General features: G+C 39.6%; 1 protein-coding gene across 8 annotated transcripts in view; it reads left to right on the top strand.

Annotated features, from left to right (window-relative positions):
• Positions 1-12,629, top strand: part of LOC108097018 (uncharacterized protein CG43867) — a 91,039-nt gene continuing 78,410 nt past the window's right edge. For 3 of the 8 annotated variants that reach the window (XM_017199022.2, XM_017199019.2, XM_017199018.2), the window contains exon 1: positions 5-855. The gene's annotated coding sequence lies outside the window, so the exon portion shown is untranslated. Of the gene's footprint in view, positions 856-12,629 lie in introns of all 8 variants that reach the window. The other 5 variants (XM_017199025.2, XM_017199024.2, XM_017199021.2 and 2 more) reach the window with 3 other exon arrangements.

Below are 12,629 nucleotides of genomic sequence, written 5' to 3'. Positions count from 1 at the left end.
CTGTTAAGAGTTTCTGTTAACCAGCTAGGGCACGCACCCGGGTCAGTGAAAAAACATCAGTGCTTTCCAAAGTACTTTGTGAAACTCTAGGAGACAAAACGCAAAACAATTGAAATTGAAAGGAAAAAGAAGCGATGATAGCCAGCCGACAGCAATATGTGTAAATTCAAGCCTCTCTGCGACGGTGAGAGCTCCCGCGAGGAGTGGCGCTTGAACAACCAGCTTAAACCCGCCACGGTTATCGTTTATCTGTGTCTCTTTCTTCGTCGTCGCGACAGGTTCGTTCCGCGTTTTCGGATTCGGCAATCTTACGTTTTTCGAATTTAAACAAATAATAAATAAATATTGTTGGTCGCGAGTGTTAGTCGCGAGTGTAAGCGTCTTTTTTTTATGTTTTTAGCGTGTGTTTTGTTGCAGTACGTAGAAACCAAGCCAAGCCTATCCCAACAGCAACAACAACAAGTGCGCGAGTTCAAAAGCAACAAACGTGTGGCGACAGCTGTTCAAGTTTCTTTTCGGCCAAAATGCAAAGTTAATGCAATGCGGGGGCGATAAAATAAAACAAACAAAAGCCAAAAGCATTTACCGTTGGGCAAAAACAACAAGTGAGCCACCGAAAGACAAAAACAAAAGCAATAACTAAGGAAAAGATAAGCAAAGAAGGCGTCGCAAAAAGAAGAAGAAGAAGAGTTTGCGCAGTCACGTGTGCAGTCGACGTCGGCTGCGGCAGAGGAAGATTCCCATGCGTAAAATTCACATTCGCCATGATGATGGAAAGCGAGACGATAATGAAGGAGAGGTTAAAGAAGGAGCGACAATCTGCAACAAAAACTAACAGCTGTTAAAGAGGGACAGGTGAGTTGTTTTGTGTTTGCTCCTGTTTTGTGCTCTTTGCATGATCCTTGATCACAGCTTCCGTCTGTCCTTTCAATTAGTATGTCAATAGGGGCAAATGAATAAATAAACGAAAATCTCTTAATTTGTCGTCGCCTAATTTTGGAAAACAAAAATAAAAAGCAAAGGAAAGCAAAACCATCAGAAAAAGAAACAGTAGCACAGACTAGGGGAAACGAATAGAAACATTAAGAACAGTATAAAAAATATTTGTTTTCAACCCATATTTCTGTTAAAGACGTCCTAAACCTTTTATTGAAACTCAGAAAATAGTAATAAGTAAGTAGCAAGGCACCGTTAAAGCTATTATTTTGTCCACAACTGTGATGGGTGTGTGGAGTGGCAGGGGAGTTGACATTTTGGGCGGTGTGGGTTGGACTTGGCGCAATATACCAAACAATTCCATTGATTTTTCTTGTGGGAATAGTTGGGAAAGCGACACTGTAGACATAGGAAACAACGGTCTGCTTTTCCTTTGCGAAAAGGAACCATCCCCACCCTTGGCACCGCTTCCGCCTCTTTTGCCCCCCCCTTCTCTACCCACCTTGCCGCCTATTCGTTGTCCGTCTTGTTTTATTTGTTGCCGCTTTCCTTTTGCGTTTGTCTGCTGTCGTTGAACTTTTTGCAACAAGCTTCGACTTCTAGTTTGCCCCCATCTACTCTCCAACCGAAATCCCCAATTTTCCCACCCCTCACCGCCGTCATCAGTTGTGTAAGTAGCATTTTTTACCTTTTGTTTTTCCCTAAAGGAATTTATGTTAATTTGGCGCTACATTTCCGGGCCTCCAAACCCTTCGTAGTTTTCCCTTACGGACTTATTTGCTTGGCTGTTGATTTGATTTTCCCTGCTCGAAGGATGTTGGTTAGGATTTCAAGTTCGGGAATATGCGGAGTATTTCAAATACCTCCTCAGTATCAATTTGATTCGCATTTTTATTTGATCGGATTGAGATGGTTCAATAATGATGTTATAAAAAATGTTTAAGTTGCAATATATTTATTTTAAATTGCCATTCGTTACGACTTTTTTCATAGCTAAACCTACAAAGGAGCTACGAAGGAGTTTTAATTTAGTTTTACATTTAAGCATTGTTTTCAATAATATTTTGCACAAGTGTCAAATTTTCACTGCACTCGTACTCGTTTTCTTGCATTTTTCGCGTCCCGAGTGACAGTAAACTTCGCTATTCAAAGTGCATTTACCATTGGAGTCTCCAGTGGGGTTTCTAAGCTTTTCCACTCCTTGCACTTTTCCATGGGTCCTGCCAACACGTGGATACGTGACTGTGTCGTTTTTCCTGCCGATTTTACCTACAATGTGTCTCTGCATTAGCCCACTTCCTCCCTCCTTGGCTGCTGTTTTTGTCACCAAGTTTTCATTTCAGTTTTATTTTTTCAAGTTGATCGCTTTGTTCTTTGCTCCCTAAAAACATTTCAGCACTTTCAGTTGCATTTTCCCATTCCTCGGTCCCAATCTGAAGTTTTCGCCAGGAAAAGGCCAAACCCGAAATTGGAAATTTGCAACGAATAATTGGTTTTCTTTTCCATTGTACTTCGGTCTGCAGTTGTTGTTGACAAAAGAAGTGTGCAAATCTTGACAGTTTTCTCACGATATGGGTTAAATTTTACACTTAAAAGGTGCAAAAAATTAAGACAGAAAAACCACATGCACTTGCATCGAAACTCAGACCGAAGGAGGTGCACTTTTTTTTGGAACCTCAGCTGAATGCAAACCCCAAATAGCAATTCCATGAACTAAGCACGCACGCCACATAAACATAACTTGGCCCGCACAAAAAAAAAAATCAAGAACTTTACCAATAACTATAGAGAAATGCTGGAAATAGTCAAAACAATGAATACGCTCAAAATGAGTTCCTATAGTAGATGGGGTTATTAGGTTTTCTTTATTGATATCATCTAGTTTTGGAAACTGTTCTCAAAACTGTTTTTTGATGTTAATATATTTAGAAAATGATTTTTTATGAAGACAAAAAACAAAGGAGTTATTTTGCATTTATTTTCTCATATGTGTAAAACTTCCAAGGAAGCAAATAATTGTTTTAAACATATTGAAGCATATGGCTACGAGCAGGGTATCAGGAACTTACTTTAGAATATGAATGGGGCGGGAGAAATCCAGCTCTAGACGATTTTATTTTTGTTTTGTGCTGCAATTTTCTTTGCTCTCGTTCTCGTTGCCTTGGCAGACGTGGCCGGAAACGTAGAAAACTTTAATAAAAACATGTCAAGAGCACTTTTCCCCATGCCCCACCGCAAAACACAACCACTGCACCAACCAGAACAAAAAAAAAAAAAAACAAGAACCCAAAACCACCTACAACCGCAGTTGGCAGTCGTTCAGTGGTTGTTTTTAGACTTGACTAAGTTTATTGCCTGCCATATGCAATTGCCGTAGATTATTTTGGGGCTCTGCCGGGGACATCACCCTCTTCTTGCGCCCATTTTGTGCAGAGATTTGCCAAGCCTCCCTCCCTGCAATCATCCCCACAAAAATAGCTAGCCAGCGAAACCGAAACCGAGACTGTCACTGTTTTTTGCACAGATAGAAAATAAAACGATTTTAGACTTCATAAGTTCATTATATTCCTTGCACATTTTCCTATTGTAGGGATGGTCTGATCAATGGAGATTAAATGTTTGACTAAATGTTTGAAAACAACTTTATCAAGGTATTAAATAGATTCGATCTTGTAGATCGCAATTTTTCTCGGTGTGCGTTTAAAATGCGAATGCCTCTGAAGCTTGCTTGGCAAACGGGGCGGATACGTGATGTTGCCTCACATGGCCAATTTTGGCCAACAGTCCCTCCATGTATAACCAGATATATAGCCAGCCGAGGCTCAAGTGCTCCACGGCACGAAACTCTTGAATTTGGAGCGATTTGCAGGGAGCTTCGGGGACTTCGCAGTGGGGATATGTTGCAGATATCGTTGGGAAACAGGGCTGTGCAGTGTTATCCAATTTGGATTTTAGTGAGCTGCTGTGGTTTTGGGTTCGAGAGCCACGGGCATACTTAAATCTTTAAGTTAATATAAATAGTTCAGGATCCAAACTTAGCCTTACCTTAGATCACTACCTGCGATTGGCTGATATTCACTTAGGGAGGTGCTATCGCTTTCAAATCGTCCTTCGTGATTAGACATTCATCGGCGTCGCCCTTTATTCTTCGATAAAGTTGACAAACTGCCTCGCTGTGTCCTTAGGGCTTCCAACTGCGATTACCCGTCACACAGACTTGCCACGCCCCCAAAGACCCAGTCCGGCTCCTTCAGGAAAAAGCCACGACAGGCCATGACTTTCTTGCTGCGGGCAGAGCGAAGCCAGTTTTCCAAAAACTGCTGCACATTAAATTAATTATTTATACAAGAAAGGTAAACGTGCCAGCAGGCTTAGGGGTATATAGACAGACACGGATACGGATACGGATACAAATGTGAATACGTATACGTATACGTTCATGTTTACGGCGATACCAGACCCTTAACCGTCGCAAACATTTTACGATACATCCTCGCTGTCTACGCCGACATCGTTTTTTGCATAATTGATTAAATGATTGGCTATATAGCTTGGAAGGTGGAACATGAGGGGGGATTCCGGGGGCGGACTCTGGAAGGCGGTAGTGTAAATGAGAATTTACGGCGGAAAGAAATCAAGCATTTGCCAAGAGGACGAAGGATACGGCCAAAGAGGAGCTCCTCGGATGTTGCATGATAGTTATGGTGTTGGTAAATGTTGTGATTATTGGCCAAATGAAAAATACAGGCAATCTTCCTGCCAATTGGGTACAAAAAACATTGTTTGCTATTATCATCATCATCATCATCATCATCATTATTATTATCAGTGTGTGAGTTTGTGCTCTTCTTTTTATTTTATTTACCTGGTGAACCTGACATTGGAATCAATGGAAATACCAAAGGGGGCACCATATCCTGTTTACTTTGCAACGTGTTTTATGAGCAAATCGATGAAACTATATTACTTTAACCCAGTTTATATTTAACTAAGGTTAGTTTTGAGACAGTTATAAGCACGTAAACAGTTCTGCGTATTTCCTTCACAATTGTTAATTTCCAAACCTTTGGAGTTCATTGGCACCTATGGAAAATTTCGCAGACCTTTTTCTTATATTCACGGGTCATTTTTCTTGTGAAGCACTTTGTTTGTTTGTTTCCATTGATGGCCCCGATTTGGCCCATTTGAACTTTGAACCTTTTGCCAGAGACAAAACCACCCTCCTGTGTTTTCCCTGCCATTTCCATCAACTTGGCCGCCTGTGCCAACATTGCACCCCAGCGGCAAATGGCCTCCCTATCCACCCGTTTTTCGCCCATTTTCTTCCCCCCATTTTCCAGCCATATGCTAATGGCTCATGTGCTGGCATGTGCATATATTTGTGTGTGCTAAGTGTATATCCTTTTGGCGAAGCGAGTGCATTTTCTTGTCAACGCTGACATTTCCTGCACTTCGGCCTTGTTTTTCCAACCTCTGCCTCCTCTTCCGCCCCCCCACACCATTTTTCTCTTGTCATTTTTCGTTTAATGAGCATTTCCCTTTTGTTTTCCGTGATGATAAAAGCCAGGAATTATGATTGCTCCACATTAAAGGGTTGTCAGTTACATTTTCACGCCACCTATTGACATCCTTTGCAGAGAACAAAATTTAACATCCATGTTTTTATTGTAAGTTACAGGAATCCAGAGAATACTAAAGTGTCATATCAATAGTATAAAAAATAAACAAGAATGAATTTTAAAATAAAAAATTGTCCTTTTTTATAAGCAAGCGATCATTTATATTGGTTTGTTTGTAGCTATTATCACAAGGATAAAAAATGTATGGACTTTTGACTCTGCCAAATGTTGTATCTATAATCAATAACTAATCAAAAGTTCGTGCTTCCACACTACGGGGAAAAACAAGGTCAGGGTCGTCGCCATCGTCACAAATCGACCATCTTTGTTGGCTTTTTTTTTTCCTTTTTCCCCAGCCGTCAATTAAGATGCCCCACATCAGTATTTCCTCTTTGCCATAGCTTTTGTTATTTTAAAAGGCCCAGGCGCCGAGGCAAGCAAAGCGATTCCCATTCTTGTTTAATCGATGGCGTCAATTGCACTCCACTTGAGTCGCTTTAGTTTTTTATGGCGGCACCACCCACTTCTGCCACCCTTTGCTCACGTAGCTAAAACAATTGCATGCTATTTTTATATAACTAAAAGCTGACTCATAATAAAATGAAATAAATTTGTAAACATTTCTTATTGATTCGGGCGCAAGTTGTTGAATGATTTTTTATGTTGCCAGGCAAAAGCATCTGTACCACCCACTCTTTGGCCTTTTTCCACCAGACCCCCTCTTTTTTATCTGACATCATAAGTCGGCAAAATACAGTGGATTGTCGATTTAAAAAATAATAGTCATATTTGAAATGAATTTAAATTTTAAATTTAATTAAAAATAAGTTTGAAAGTTAACAGTAATTTCGGAAATCAATAATATTTATATGCAATAATAAGTTTCTAATTTTTATACTTTTGAACTGAATGTTTCAATAAAAATAAATCACAAAAAGATGCGGAAGCTATTGAACTATTGTTAATATAGTTTTTTTTATTTAAATTAACAAAAATATATTGAGGTTTCACTGTTGAGCACGAATGAAATACAGAGCTCTGTTAGTCGTTTACAGTCGATTCTCCGCAATGTAACTGATGAGAGCAACTGAGAAAAGAGAGTTACCTTTTCATTTTTGTTTTTGCAGTACATTGACTTTTTAACTGTGGGCATTTTTGTTGTAGTTGTTATTATTGGTGATTCTCTTGTTTGTTTTTGTTGTTGTTGTTGTTTCCTTTGCGCAGTTGTTGTTTTCATTGTTGTCGGTTTTGCCATTTATTATGAATTTTCTTTTTTCCCTCTTGCTCAGTTGTTCCTCCCCCAGTTTTCCTCCACCACCACCAACTTCTTTGTATATTTTTTATTCATAGGCATGCGCCTTGTTTTGTTTATTAATGTTACAATAAAGCAAGAAAAACTCAATTTAAAGTTTGAGTCAAAGTCTTCGTCTGATTTTCCATATCTCGTTGTTTATTTATAGTTATTTTGTAAATAACACTTATTGTTTATGTCTGTGGTTGCTGCATTTTAATTAAGATAACTTTACGTTATGACACATGATTGTGTACACCCCTTCCAATTCAAAGTTCCTATGGGCTGTCACTCACAGTAAATAAATGGAAACGGAGTAAAACGAATGAAAAATGTGGATTCCGATTAGCTAAATCGATTCCAATTGGTTGAGATTGCGGATTGCAGTCAATTCTAGAATTTATTGAGTAAAGTGTATGGGAAATAAAATTCCCAAGTTGTTTTTTCATGATTTAATTAACTTTTTGGTTATTTGATTTGTTAGTTTCTAACTATTATCTGTTATAAAGAGTTTTTAAAAAATAGGTGCGATTCGTTACACTTTTTCTCTTGTTTGTGGTTTGCAGTTGCTTATTCGCTTATGTAACTACCAAACCAATTTTCAAAGGTTTTTACACTTTTATCCAAACTCAGCCGATCCCCATTTTCTCCACACCCTTCCATTCCACGAACTTTTATTCAGTTTCAACGATAATTGGCTTAAATTAAATGCAAGTCGTAAAGTCAACTGTGTGAAGCTCCACGCTCTCCCCCAGCAGTTTGCCCAATTCTTGCAAATTTAATTAAAGCGAATGCGAATCATAAATATTGTAATACCCCCCACACACAAATACCAGCAGACACCAATTGTCAAACACTCGAAACGCTGAAAGCAGTCACAGAGACCTGTGAACAACCCGAGTAAACGGAAATTGAACCAAAAACTCAACGAATCCCAGGTGAATGTAGGTCAGGTGGCCTTAGATCTTAATCTTACTGAATTTTAGTAGATTCGATGCATTTCAACGGCTGTAGTTATTCCGGTATGAGCCTACATATAGTACATATAACCTAGAGCCATTATTGGGAAAATGAAAACTTTAAGCTATGTGGTAAAGATCTTTAAGCATTATTGACATTCAACTTATGTAACAGTCGCCTTATATGTATTTCGTAGCCAAATTTTATTCTCTTCGTTCATTCAAAGTAAACTTCTCTCTGGCAGTTTCTATTTAGTTTTTTTTCGGCCATGCAATTGCAGTCGACACCTCTCCATTAAATGTGTCTAGATTTTCAGGTTGTTCCTCCCCCTCCAAAACACGAATCCATCGAGGGTAAAAAACTGGTCCATGCAAAGGTCGAAGTTGCTCTGCTGGGGAATTGTGCTTCTGGCTGTGGGATCTCTAATATGGCCAACGGTCATGCCTCTTAATTAGCTGCTTATTTTTTGACACTTTTTGTTTGTTGGTTTCTGTTATTGCGGTCTCATTAAAAGCAACATGTTGTTCTTCTTGTTGTTTGTTGGAAGTTTTCAAAGCGGGTGGGAAACCGGTTTGCTTCTCCTTTTTTTTATCAAGACAACACAAGATTCATACCCTTGCAGAGGGTTTTATAATTTCAGTCAGAAGTTTGCAAAGCAGTTAAGGGATACCTCAGACCGCAGGTTTTTTTTAATTTTTATTATAAAACACCTTTCCAAATTTCCAAAAAATGGGTTTGCTAAAAATTCACAAAAATTAGGTTCATAATTTTTCTAATTTGTTTTCCGATTTCAAAATGGCATATTTCAATTCTCTAACGAACTGTATCATTGGGTAATTTTTTATTTTTTGGCCTTTTTTTTTAATTATTAGGATCCAACCATTTTCTTTGGACATTTGTGATGACTGCAAGGGTATATCAGCTTCGGCTCGCCGAAGATAGCCTTCTTTCTTGATTTTTTTTGTGTTTGTATCTTTATTCGGCTGGGTTATAGTTGGTGGGATTTTTTTCTTCTGTGTTGATGATCAGAATCTGGTTAAGAGATTGTCTAATAGTTAACAGTTTGTTTCGGAGCCGCAGTTTTTGAGCAGGTCAGAGTAATAGTTTGATTAGCCTTAAGTTAAAGATCAATTGAGATGATGGTGTAATTTTTAATTCGGTTAATTCGGTCGGTAACAGTTGAATGGTTGAAGATCCTAAAGTAAATAATAAATAAACTCTTATTGCAATAAATGTGTTTTTAAGTTTTTTAACTAATTCATTTTCAAGGCGTCGTTCTTGATCACAAACTAAAGTCCTTTTCCCTCATTTGGCGGTAAAAACCGCATTCGAATGGCAATTGGCATGCATTATGCGGACAGCTATTAAAAACCATAGGACACTCATGCCACTTGTTGGGAACCTATACATACGTGTACAGTTATGGTCATATTAATAGCGCTTTAACTTCAATTTTAGAATTTCGGTTAAAAAAGAGTTCTTAGAACAGCGGAACTAATTGGTTTTGCACGTTAATCGCAGGAATATAGTTCTGAGATGGTGCTAGTATGTTGACCACAGCTGTGTATATACCCTCGCGCGGTGCTGGTAAAGAAGCGTAATATATGTGTGTATGAGCGGAGATATATTCAGTTGATCTAGACCCCAAGTCGTTAGTCGCCAGTCGGTGCTTTGTTGTAAGTCTCTTTGCTTGTCACGTAGGTCATGGTGAGGCACCCGTGACCCCCGAAACCCCCTTACAAGTGCTTACCAACTAGCATAAACAACAACTGCAGAATGACAACCGTTTTACAAGGAGAAACCGCAGACAACGGACTACAAGAGGGGAAGAGCAGAAACGACGACGGACGCACCCAAGAGCTAGGGCCCCCGACCTCCCGACTTGCCTGTAATATATATAGCATATATAGCATATATAGCACATATAGCACATGAGTATGGATGGGGCTTACAGTTGCACGGTTTGTCTGGGCTCTATAGCTTAAAGCCCGCGGCCTCTATATCCTCTTCAAGTACTCCCTTTCGGAGTTACTGTGGCAGCGACCAATTAAAATGCGCGACATCACATGTGCGCGAGCATTTATTATAAATTTTTTGTCGGAATTGAGTGAAAAATAGTTGAGTGAAAGCGCAAAAAAAAAAGAGTAAAGGAAATATACATGCGGGAGTGGGTATTAAAAAATACAACGAGTCGGGGAAAAAGTGTAGAAGTGGGCAATACCCTGGCTTAGATAATTTATTTTCCTTGCCATATAATTTCTATGTTTAAAATGAGGTAACCACAACATAATAGAAGGCTGAGTCCAGTTGTTGTGCTGTAAATTAAGGTGACCTTAAGTTAAAAACTATATATTTACAGTCTGGATTCTATGCAACCTCGATCGTAATAGTAATTCCATTTTCTTTTTTAGCAAACAAATGGCAAAACTGAAAGAATACAAGTATTAACAAAGGAGCAGGGAAGTAAGCGGAAGTAAATTGGGAGGATAACGTGTTGGTGGTGTTGAGGGTGGAATTGTTACTATGTCCGCTTGCTCCCCAACCCTCCCCTCCCCCAGCACACACACACTCACAGACACACACACGCACACAGACAGCAAGTTACTATGTTGTTAATATGACGCTTAGTAGTTATCTCGCACCAACACTCGGTTCCTCTCCATTTTACCCACATTGCATGCATTGACAATGTTTTTCAAATTGACGATGCACTGCACCGCGGCTGGGGAAAAATGGGTGAAAAAAGGGTTGGCGGGTGGATGGAAAATTATTGGCATGCGAACGATGCTGCAGCGTTTATTAAATTTTTCAAGTGTTGCAATAATGGCTGAGGGAGGATACTAGACAACTGAGGGGGTTGTACGAGGTGTACAAGGTGTGTTGTCATGCTGGGAAATTATTTTCGGTGGACTGAGTGTGTTTGGGGGTTTTGGTTGAATTTTATGTTGTATTAATTTTACAACTTTACATTCTGCAGACTACATTGGGCGGTGTCTGGTGCAAAATGTTTAACCACATTTTGTTGATAGATCATTGCGCTTTTGACTGCGACTGTTTTTGAAGTCCAATATTTAAAGTTTAAACTAACAGTTTTTTAGGTCAATGGATTTAAAAGAATATAAGAACTGGAAAATAATAATTGCCATGCAAATTGAAAGTCAAAATGAACACATCTTCCAAAAGATTTTGGAGTGGGGATTATCTCTTCCACATTCTGCTAGAATATTCTTTTTTCCCTGGCAGTGCTGTTAATACATAAATACTTTGTCTAATATTTGCTAAAGCTCCGACTGGCAACTAAAACTGAAAAGGGGAAAACTCCAGAGCGACCGGAAATGCAGAAGGAGAAACCCAAGGAAGGAAGCTTAACTGTCGTCTGGGGTTTTTAGAAATTTGTTTTGCTTCGCTCCATCTTTGTGTCCACCCGCCCCTTTGGCCGCTCCTCCGCACTTCATAGCCAACTATTTGAGTGAGTTTTCCCTTCCACGTCGCCATTCTTGTATTCGGTTTCCCCCCCCCTCCATTCTCCTCCATTAGGGTGCTAAGCAAAAAGCAAACACAAAACAATGCAGTTGGATTTGCAAAACTCCGAAAAATCTGCTCGAGGAGCTGCACTACTACTGCACTTAGCCAAGTTAAGTGAACACGAAGTTGGTTGGAGCGCGCAGTGTCGGTATTCTACATATATGTGTTTAACGGTATCTTCCCGGTTCACTTCCCGAATCCCTTAATTCGTTTCCATTTCCGTTTCCTGTGTTCATTTGTTGCCAAAGTTCATGCTGAGCCGAGTGGCAAACTTGGATATTTTCTACCAAGTTACCTCTTACGGTTTACGTTCTACAGTATACAGTTACCATATGCATATGCAAAACCATATTTGTTAAGCCGCTTACTAAGCGTAAGCTTACATTTAGGCCCTACAACCTCAGCGAACTTCAGTTTCCGCCTAATGCCGGTGAATGAGTTCATTGAATTCCGCAGGCCAGAGTTTCTGTTTTGTTGTACAGCTACCCAGAGTATTGTTTAATTTAATTTTTCAAGAACAGTTAACACAAATAAAATCTAAAATCTTTGCATTGCGAATTTATTGGTGTACCAGCACTTTCAGATTTATAAAATCAAACTAAGAAACTCTTCGATTGTTGCGAAATTCACTTGGATGCACCCAAATAATGGGCTTTTGGAAAATCTGCTGCTCTGTTGTCGAATTTCTCGGGCTAATCAAGTGGCTTGTGGACACTACGAGCTCCCTTGGAGCGGAAAGTACCGGAAGAGCGTAGAGCATTGTTGCCAATTTTCACACAAGCCCAAGCAAATTAGAAACAATTTGCTGTAAAGTGCACTTAATATCGAGAGCAGCAAAAGGAGTAGCAGTTCCTAGTGCTGAGAGTGGCCTGCAGTGGAGACCAGGACACATTTTGTCAAATCAAAAACTGCATTTGAATTTCAATCAACTTGAATTAAATCAAAATTTGCAAAATGAAGTGGGTGCACACACACACAAGAGCTACATACACATCATGCTCTGCGTTCTTATGAATGCGTCTGGCTTGAGTTTGGGTTTGGGTTTGGGTTCGGGTTCGGTTCGCTTCGACCGCAGCCACAACTCCACACAAATGGAAATGGACCCAGAAACGGATTTTGAAGCTGAACGCTTTTAGCTACGAAAAATGCACAGCAAAGAAAGTCCTTAGAATGCCAGAAAGGAATACTGTACTGTATAGGACAGCTGGAAAGGCATTAGCCAGAAGAAGTTCGTGGACCACACAGATGATGGAGGAGACATCGGCATTCCTGCAGCGACTCCAGAACGTCGAATCTGC

This window comes from Drosophila ficusphila, unplaced genomic scaffold (assembly GCF_018152265.1).
Source record: "Drosophila ficusphila isolate 14025-0441.05 unplaced genomic scaffold, ASM1815226v1 contig_198, whole genome shotgun sequence".
Classification (NCBI taxonomy): Eukaryota; Metazoa; Arthropoda; class Insecta; order Diptera; family Drosophilidae; genus Drosophila; species Drosophila ficusphila.
This window is presented reverse-complemented; position numbering and strand designations above follow the sequence as displayed.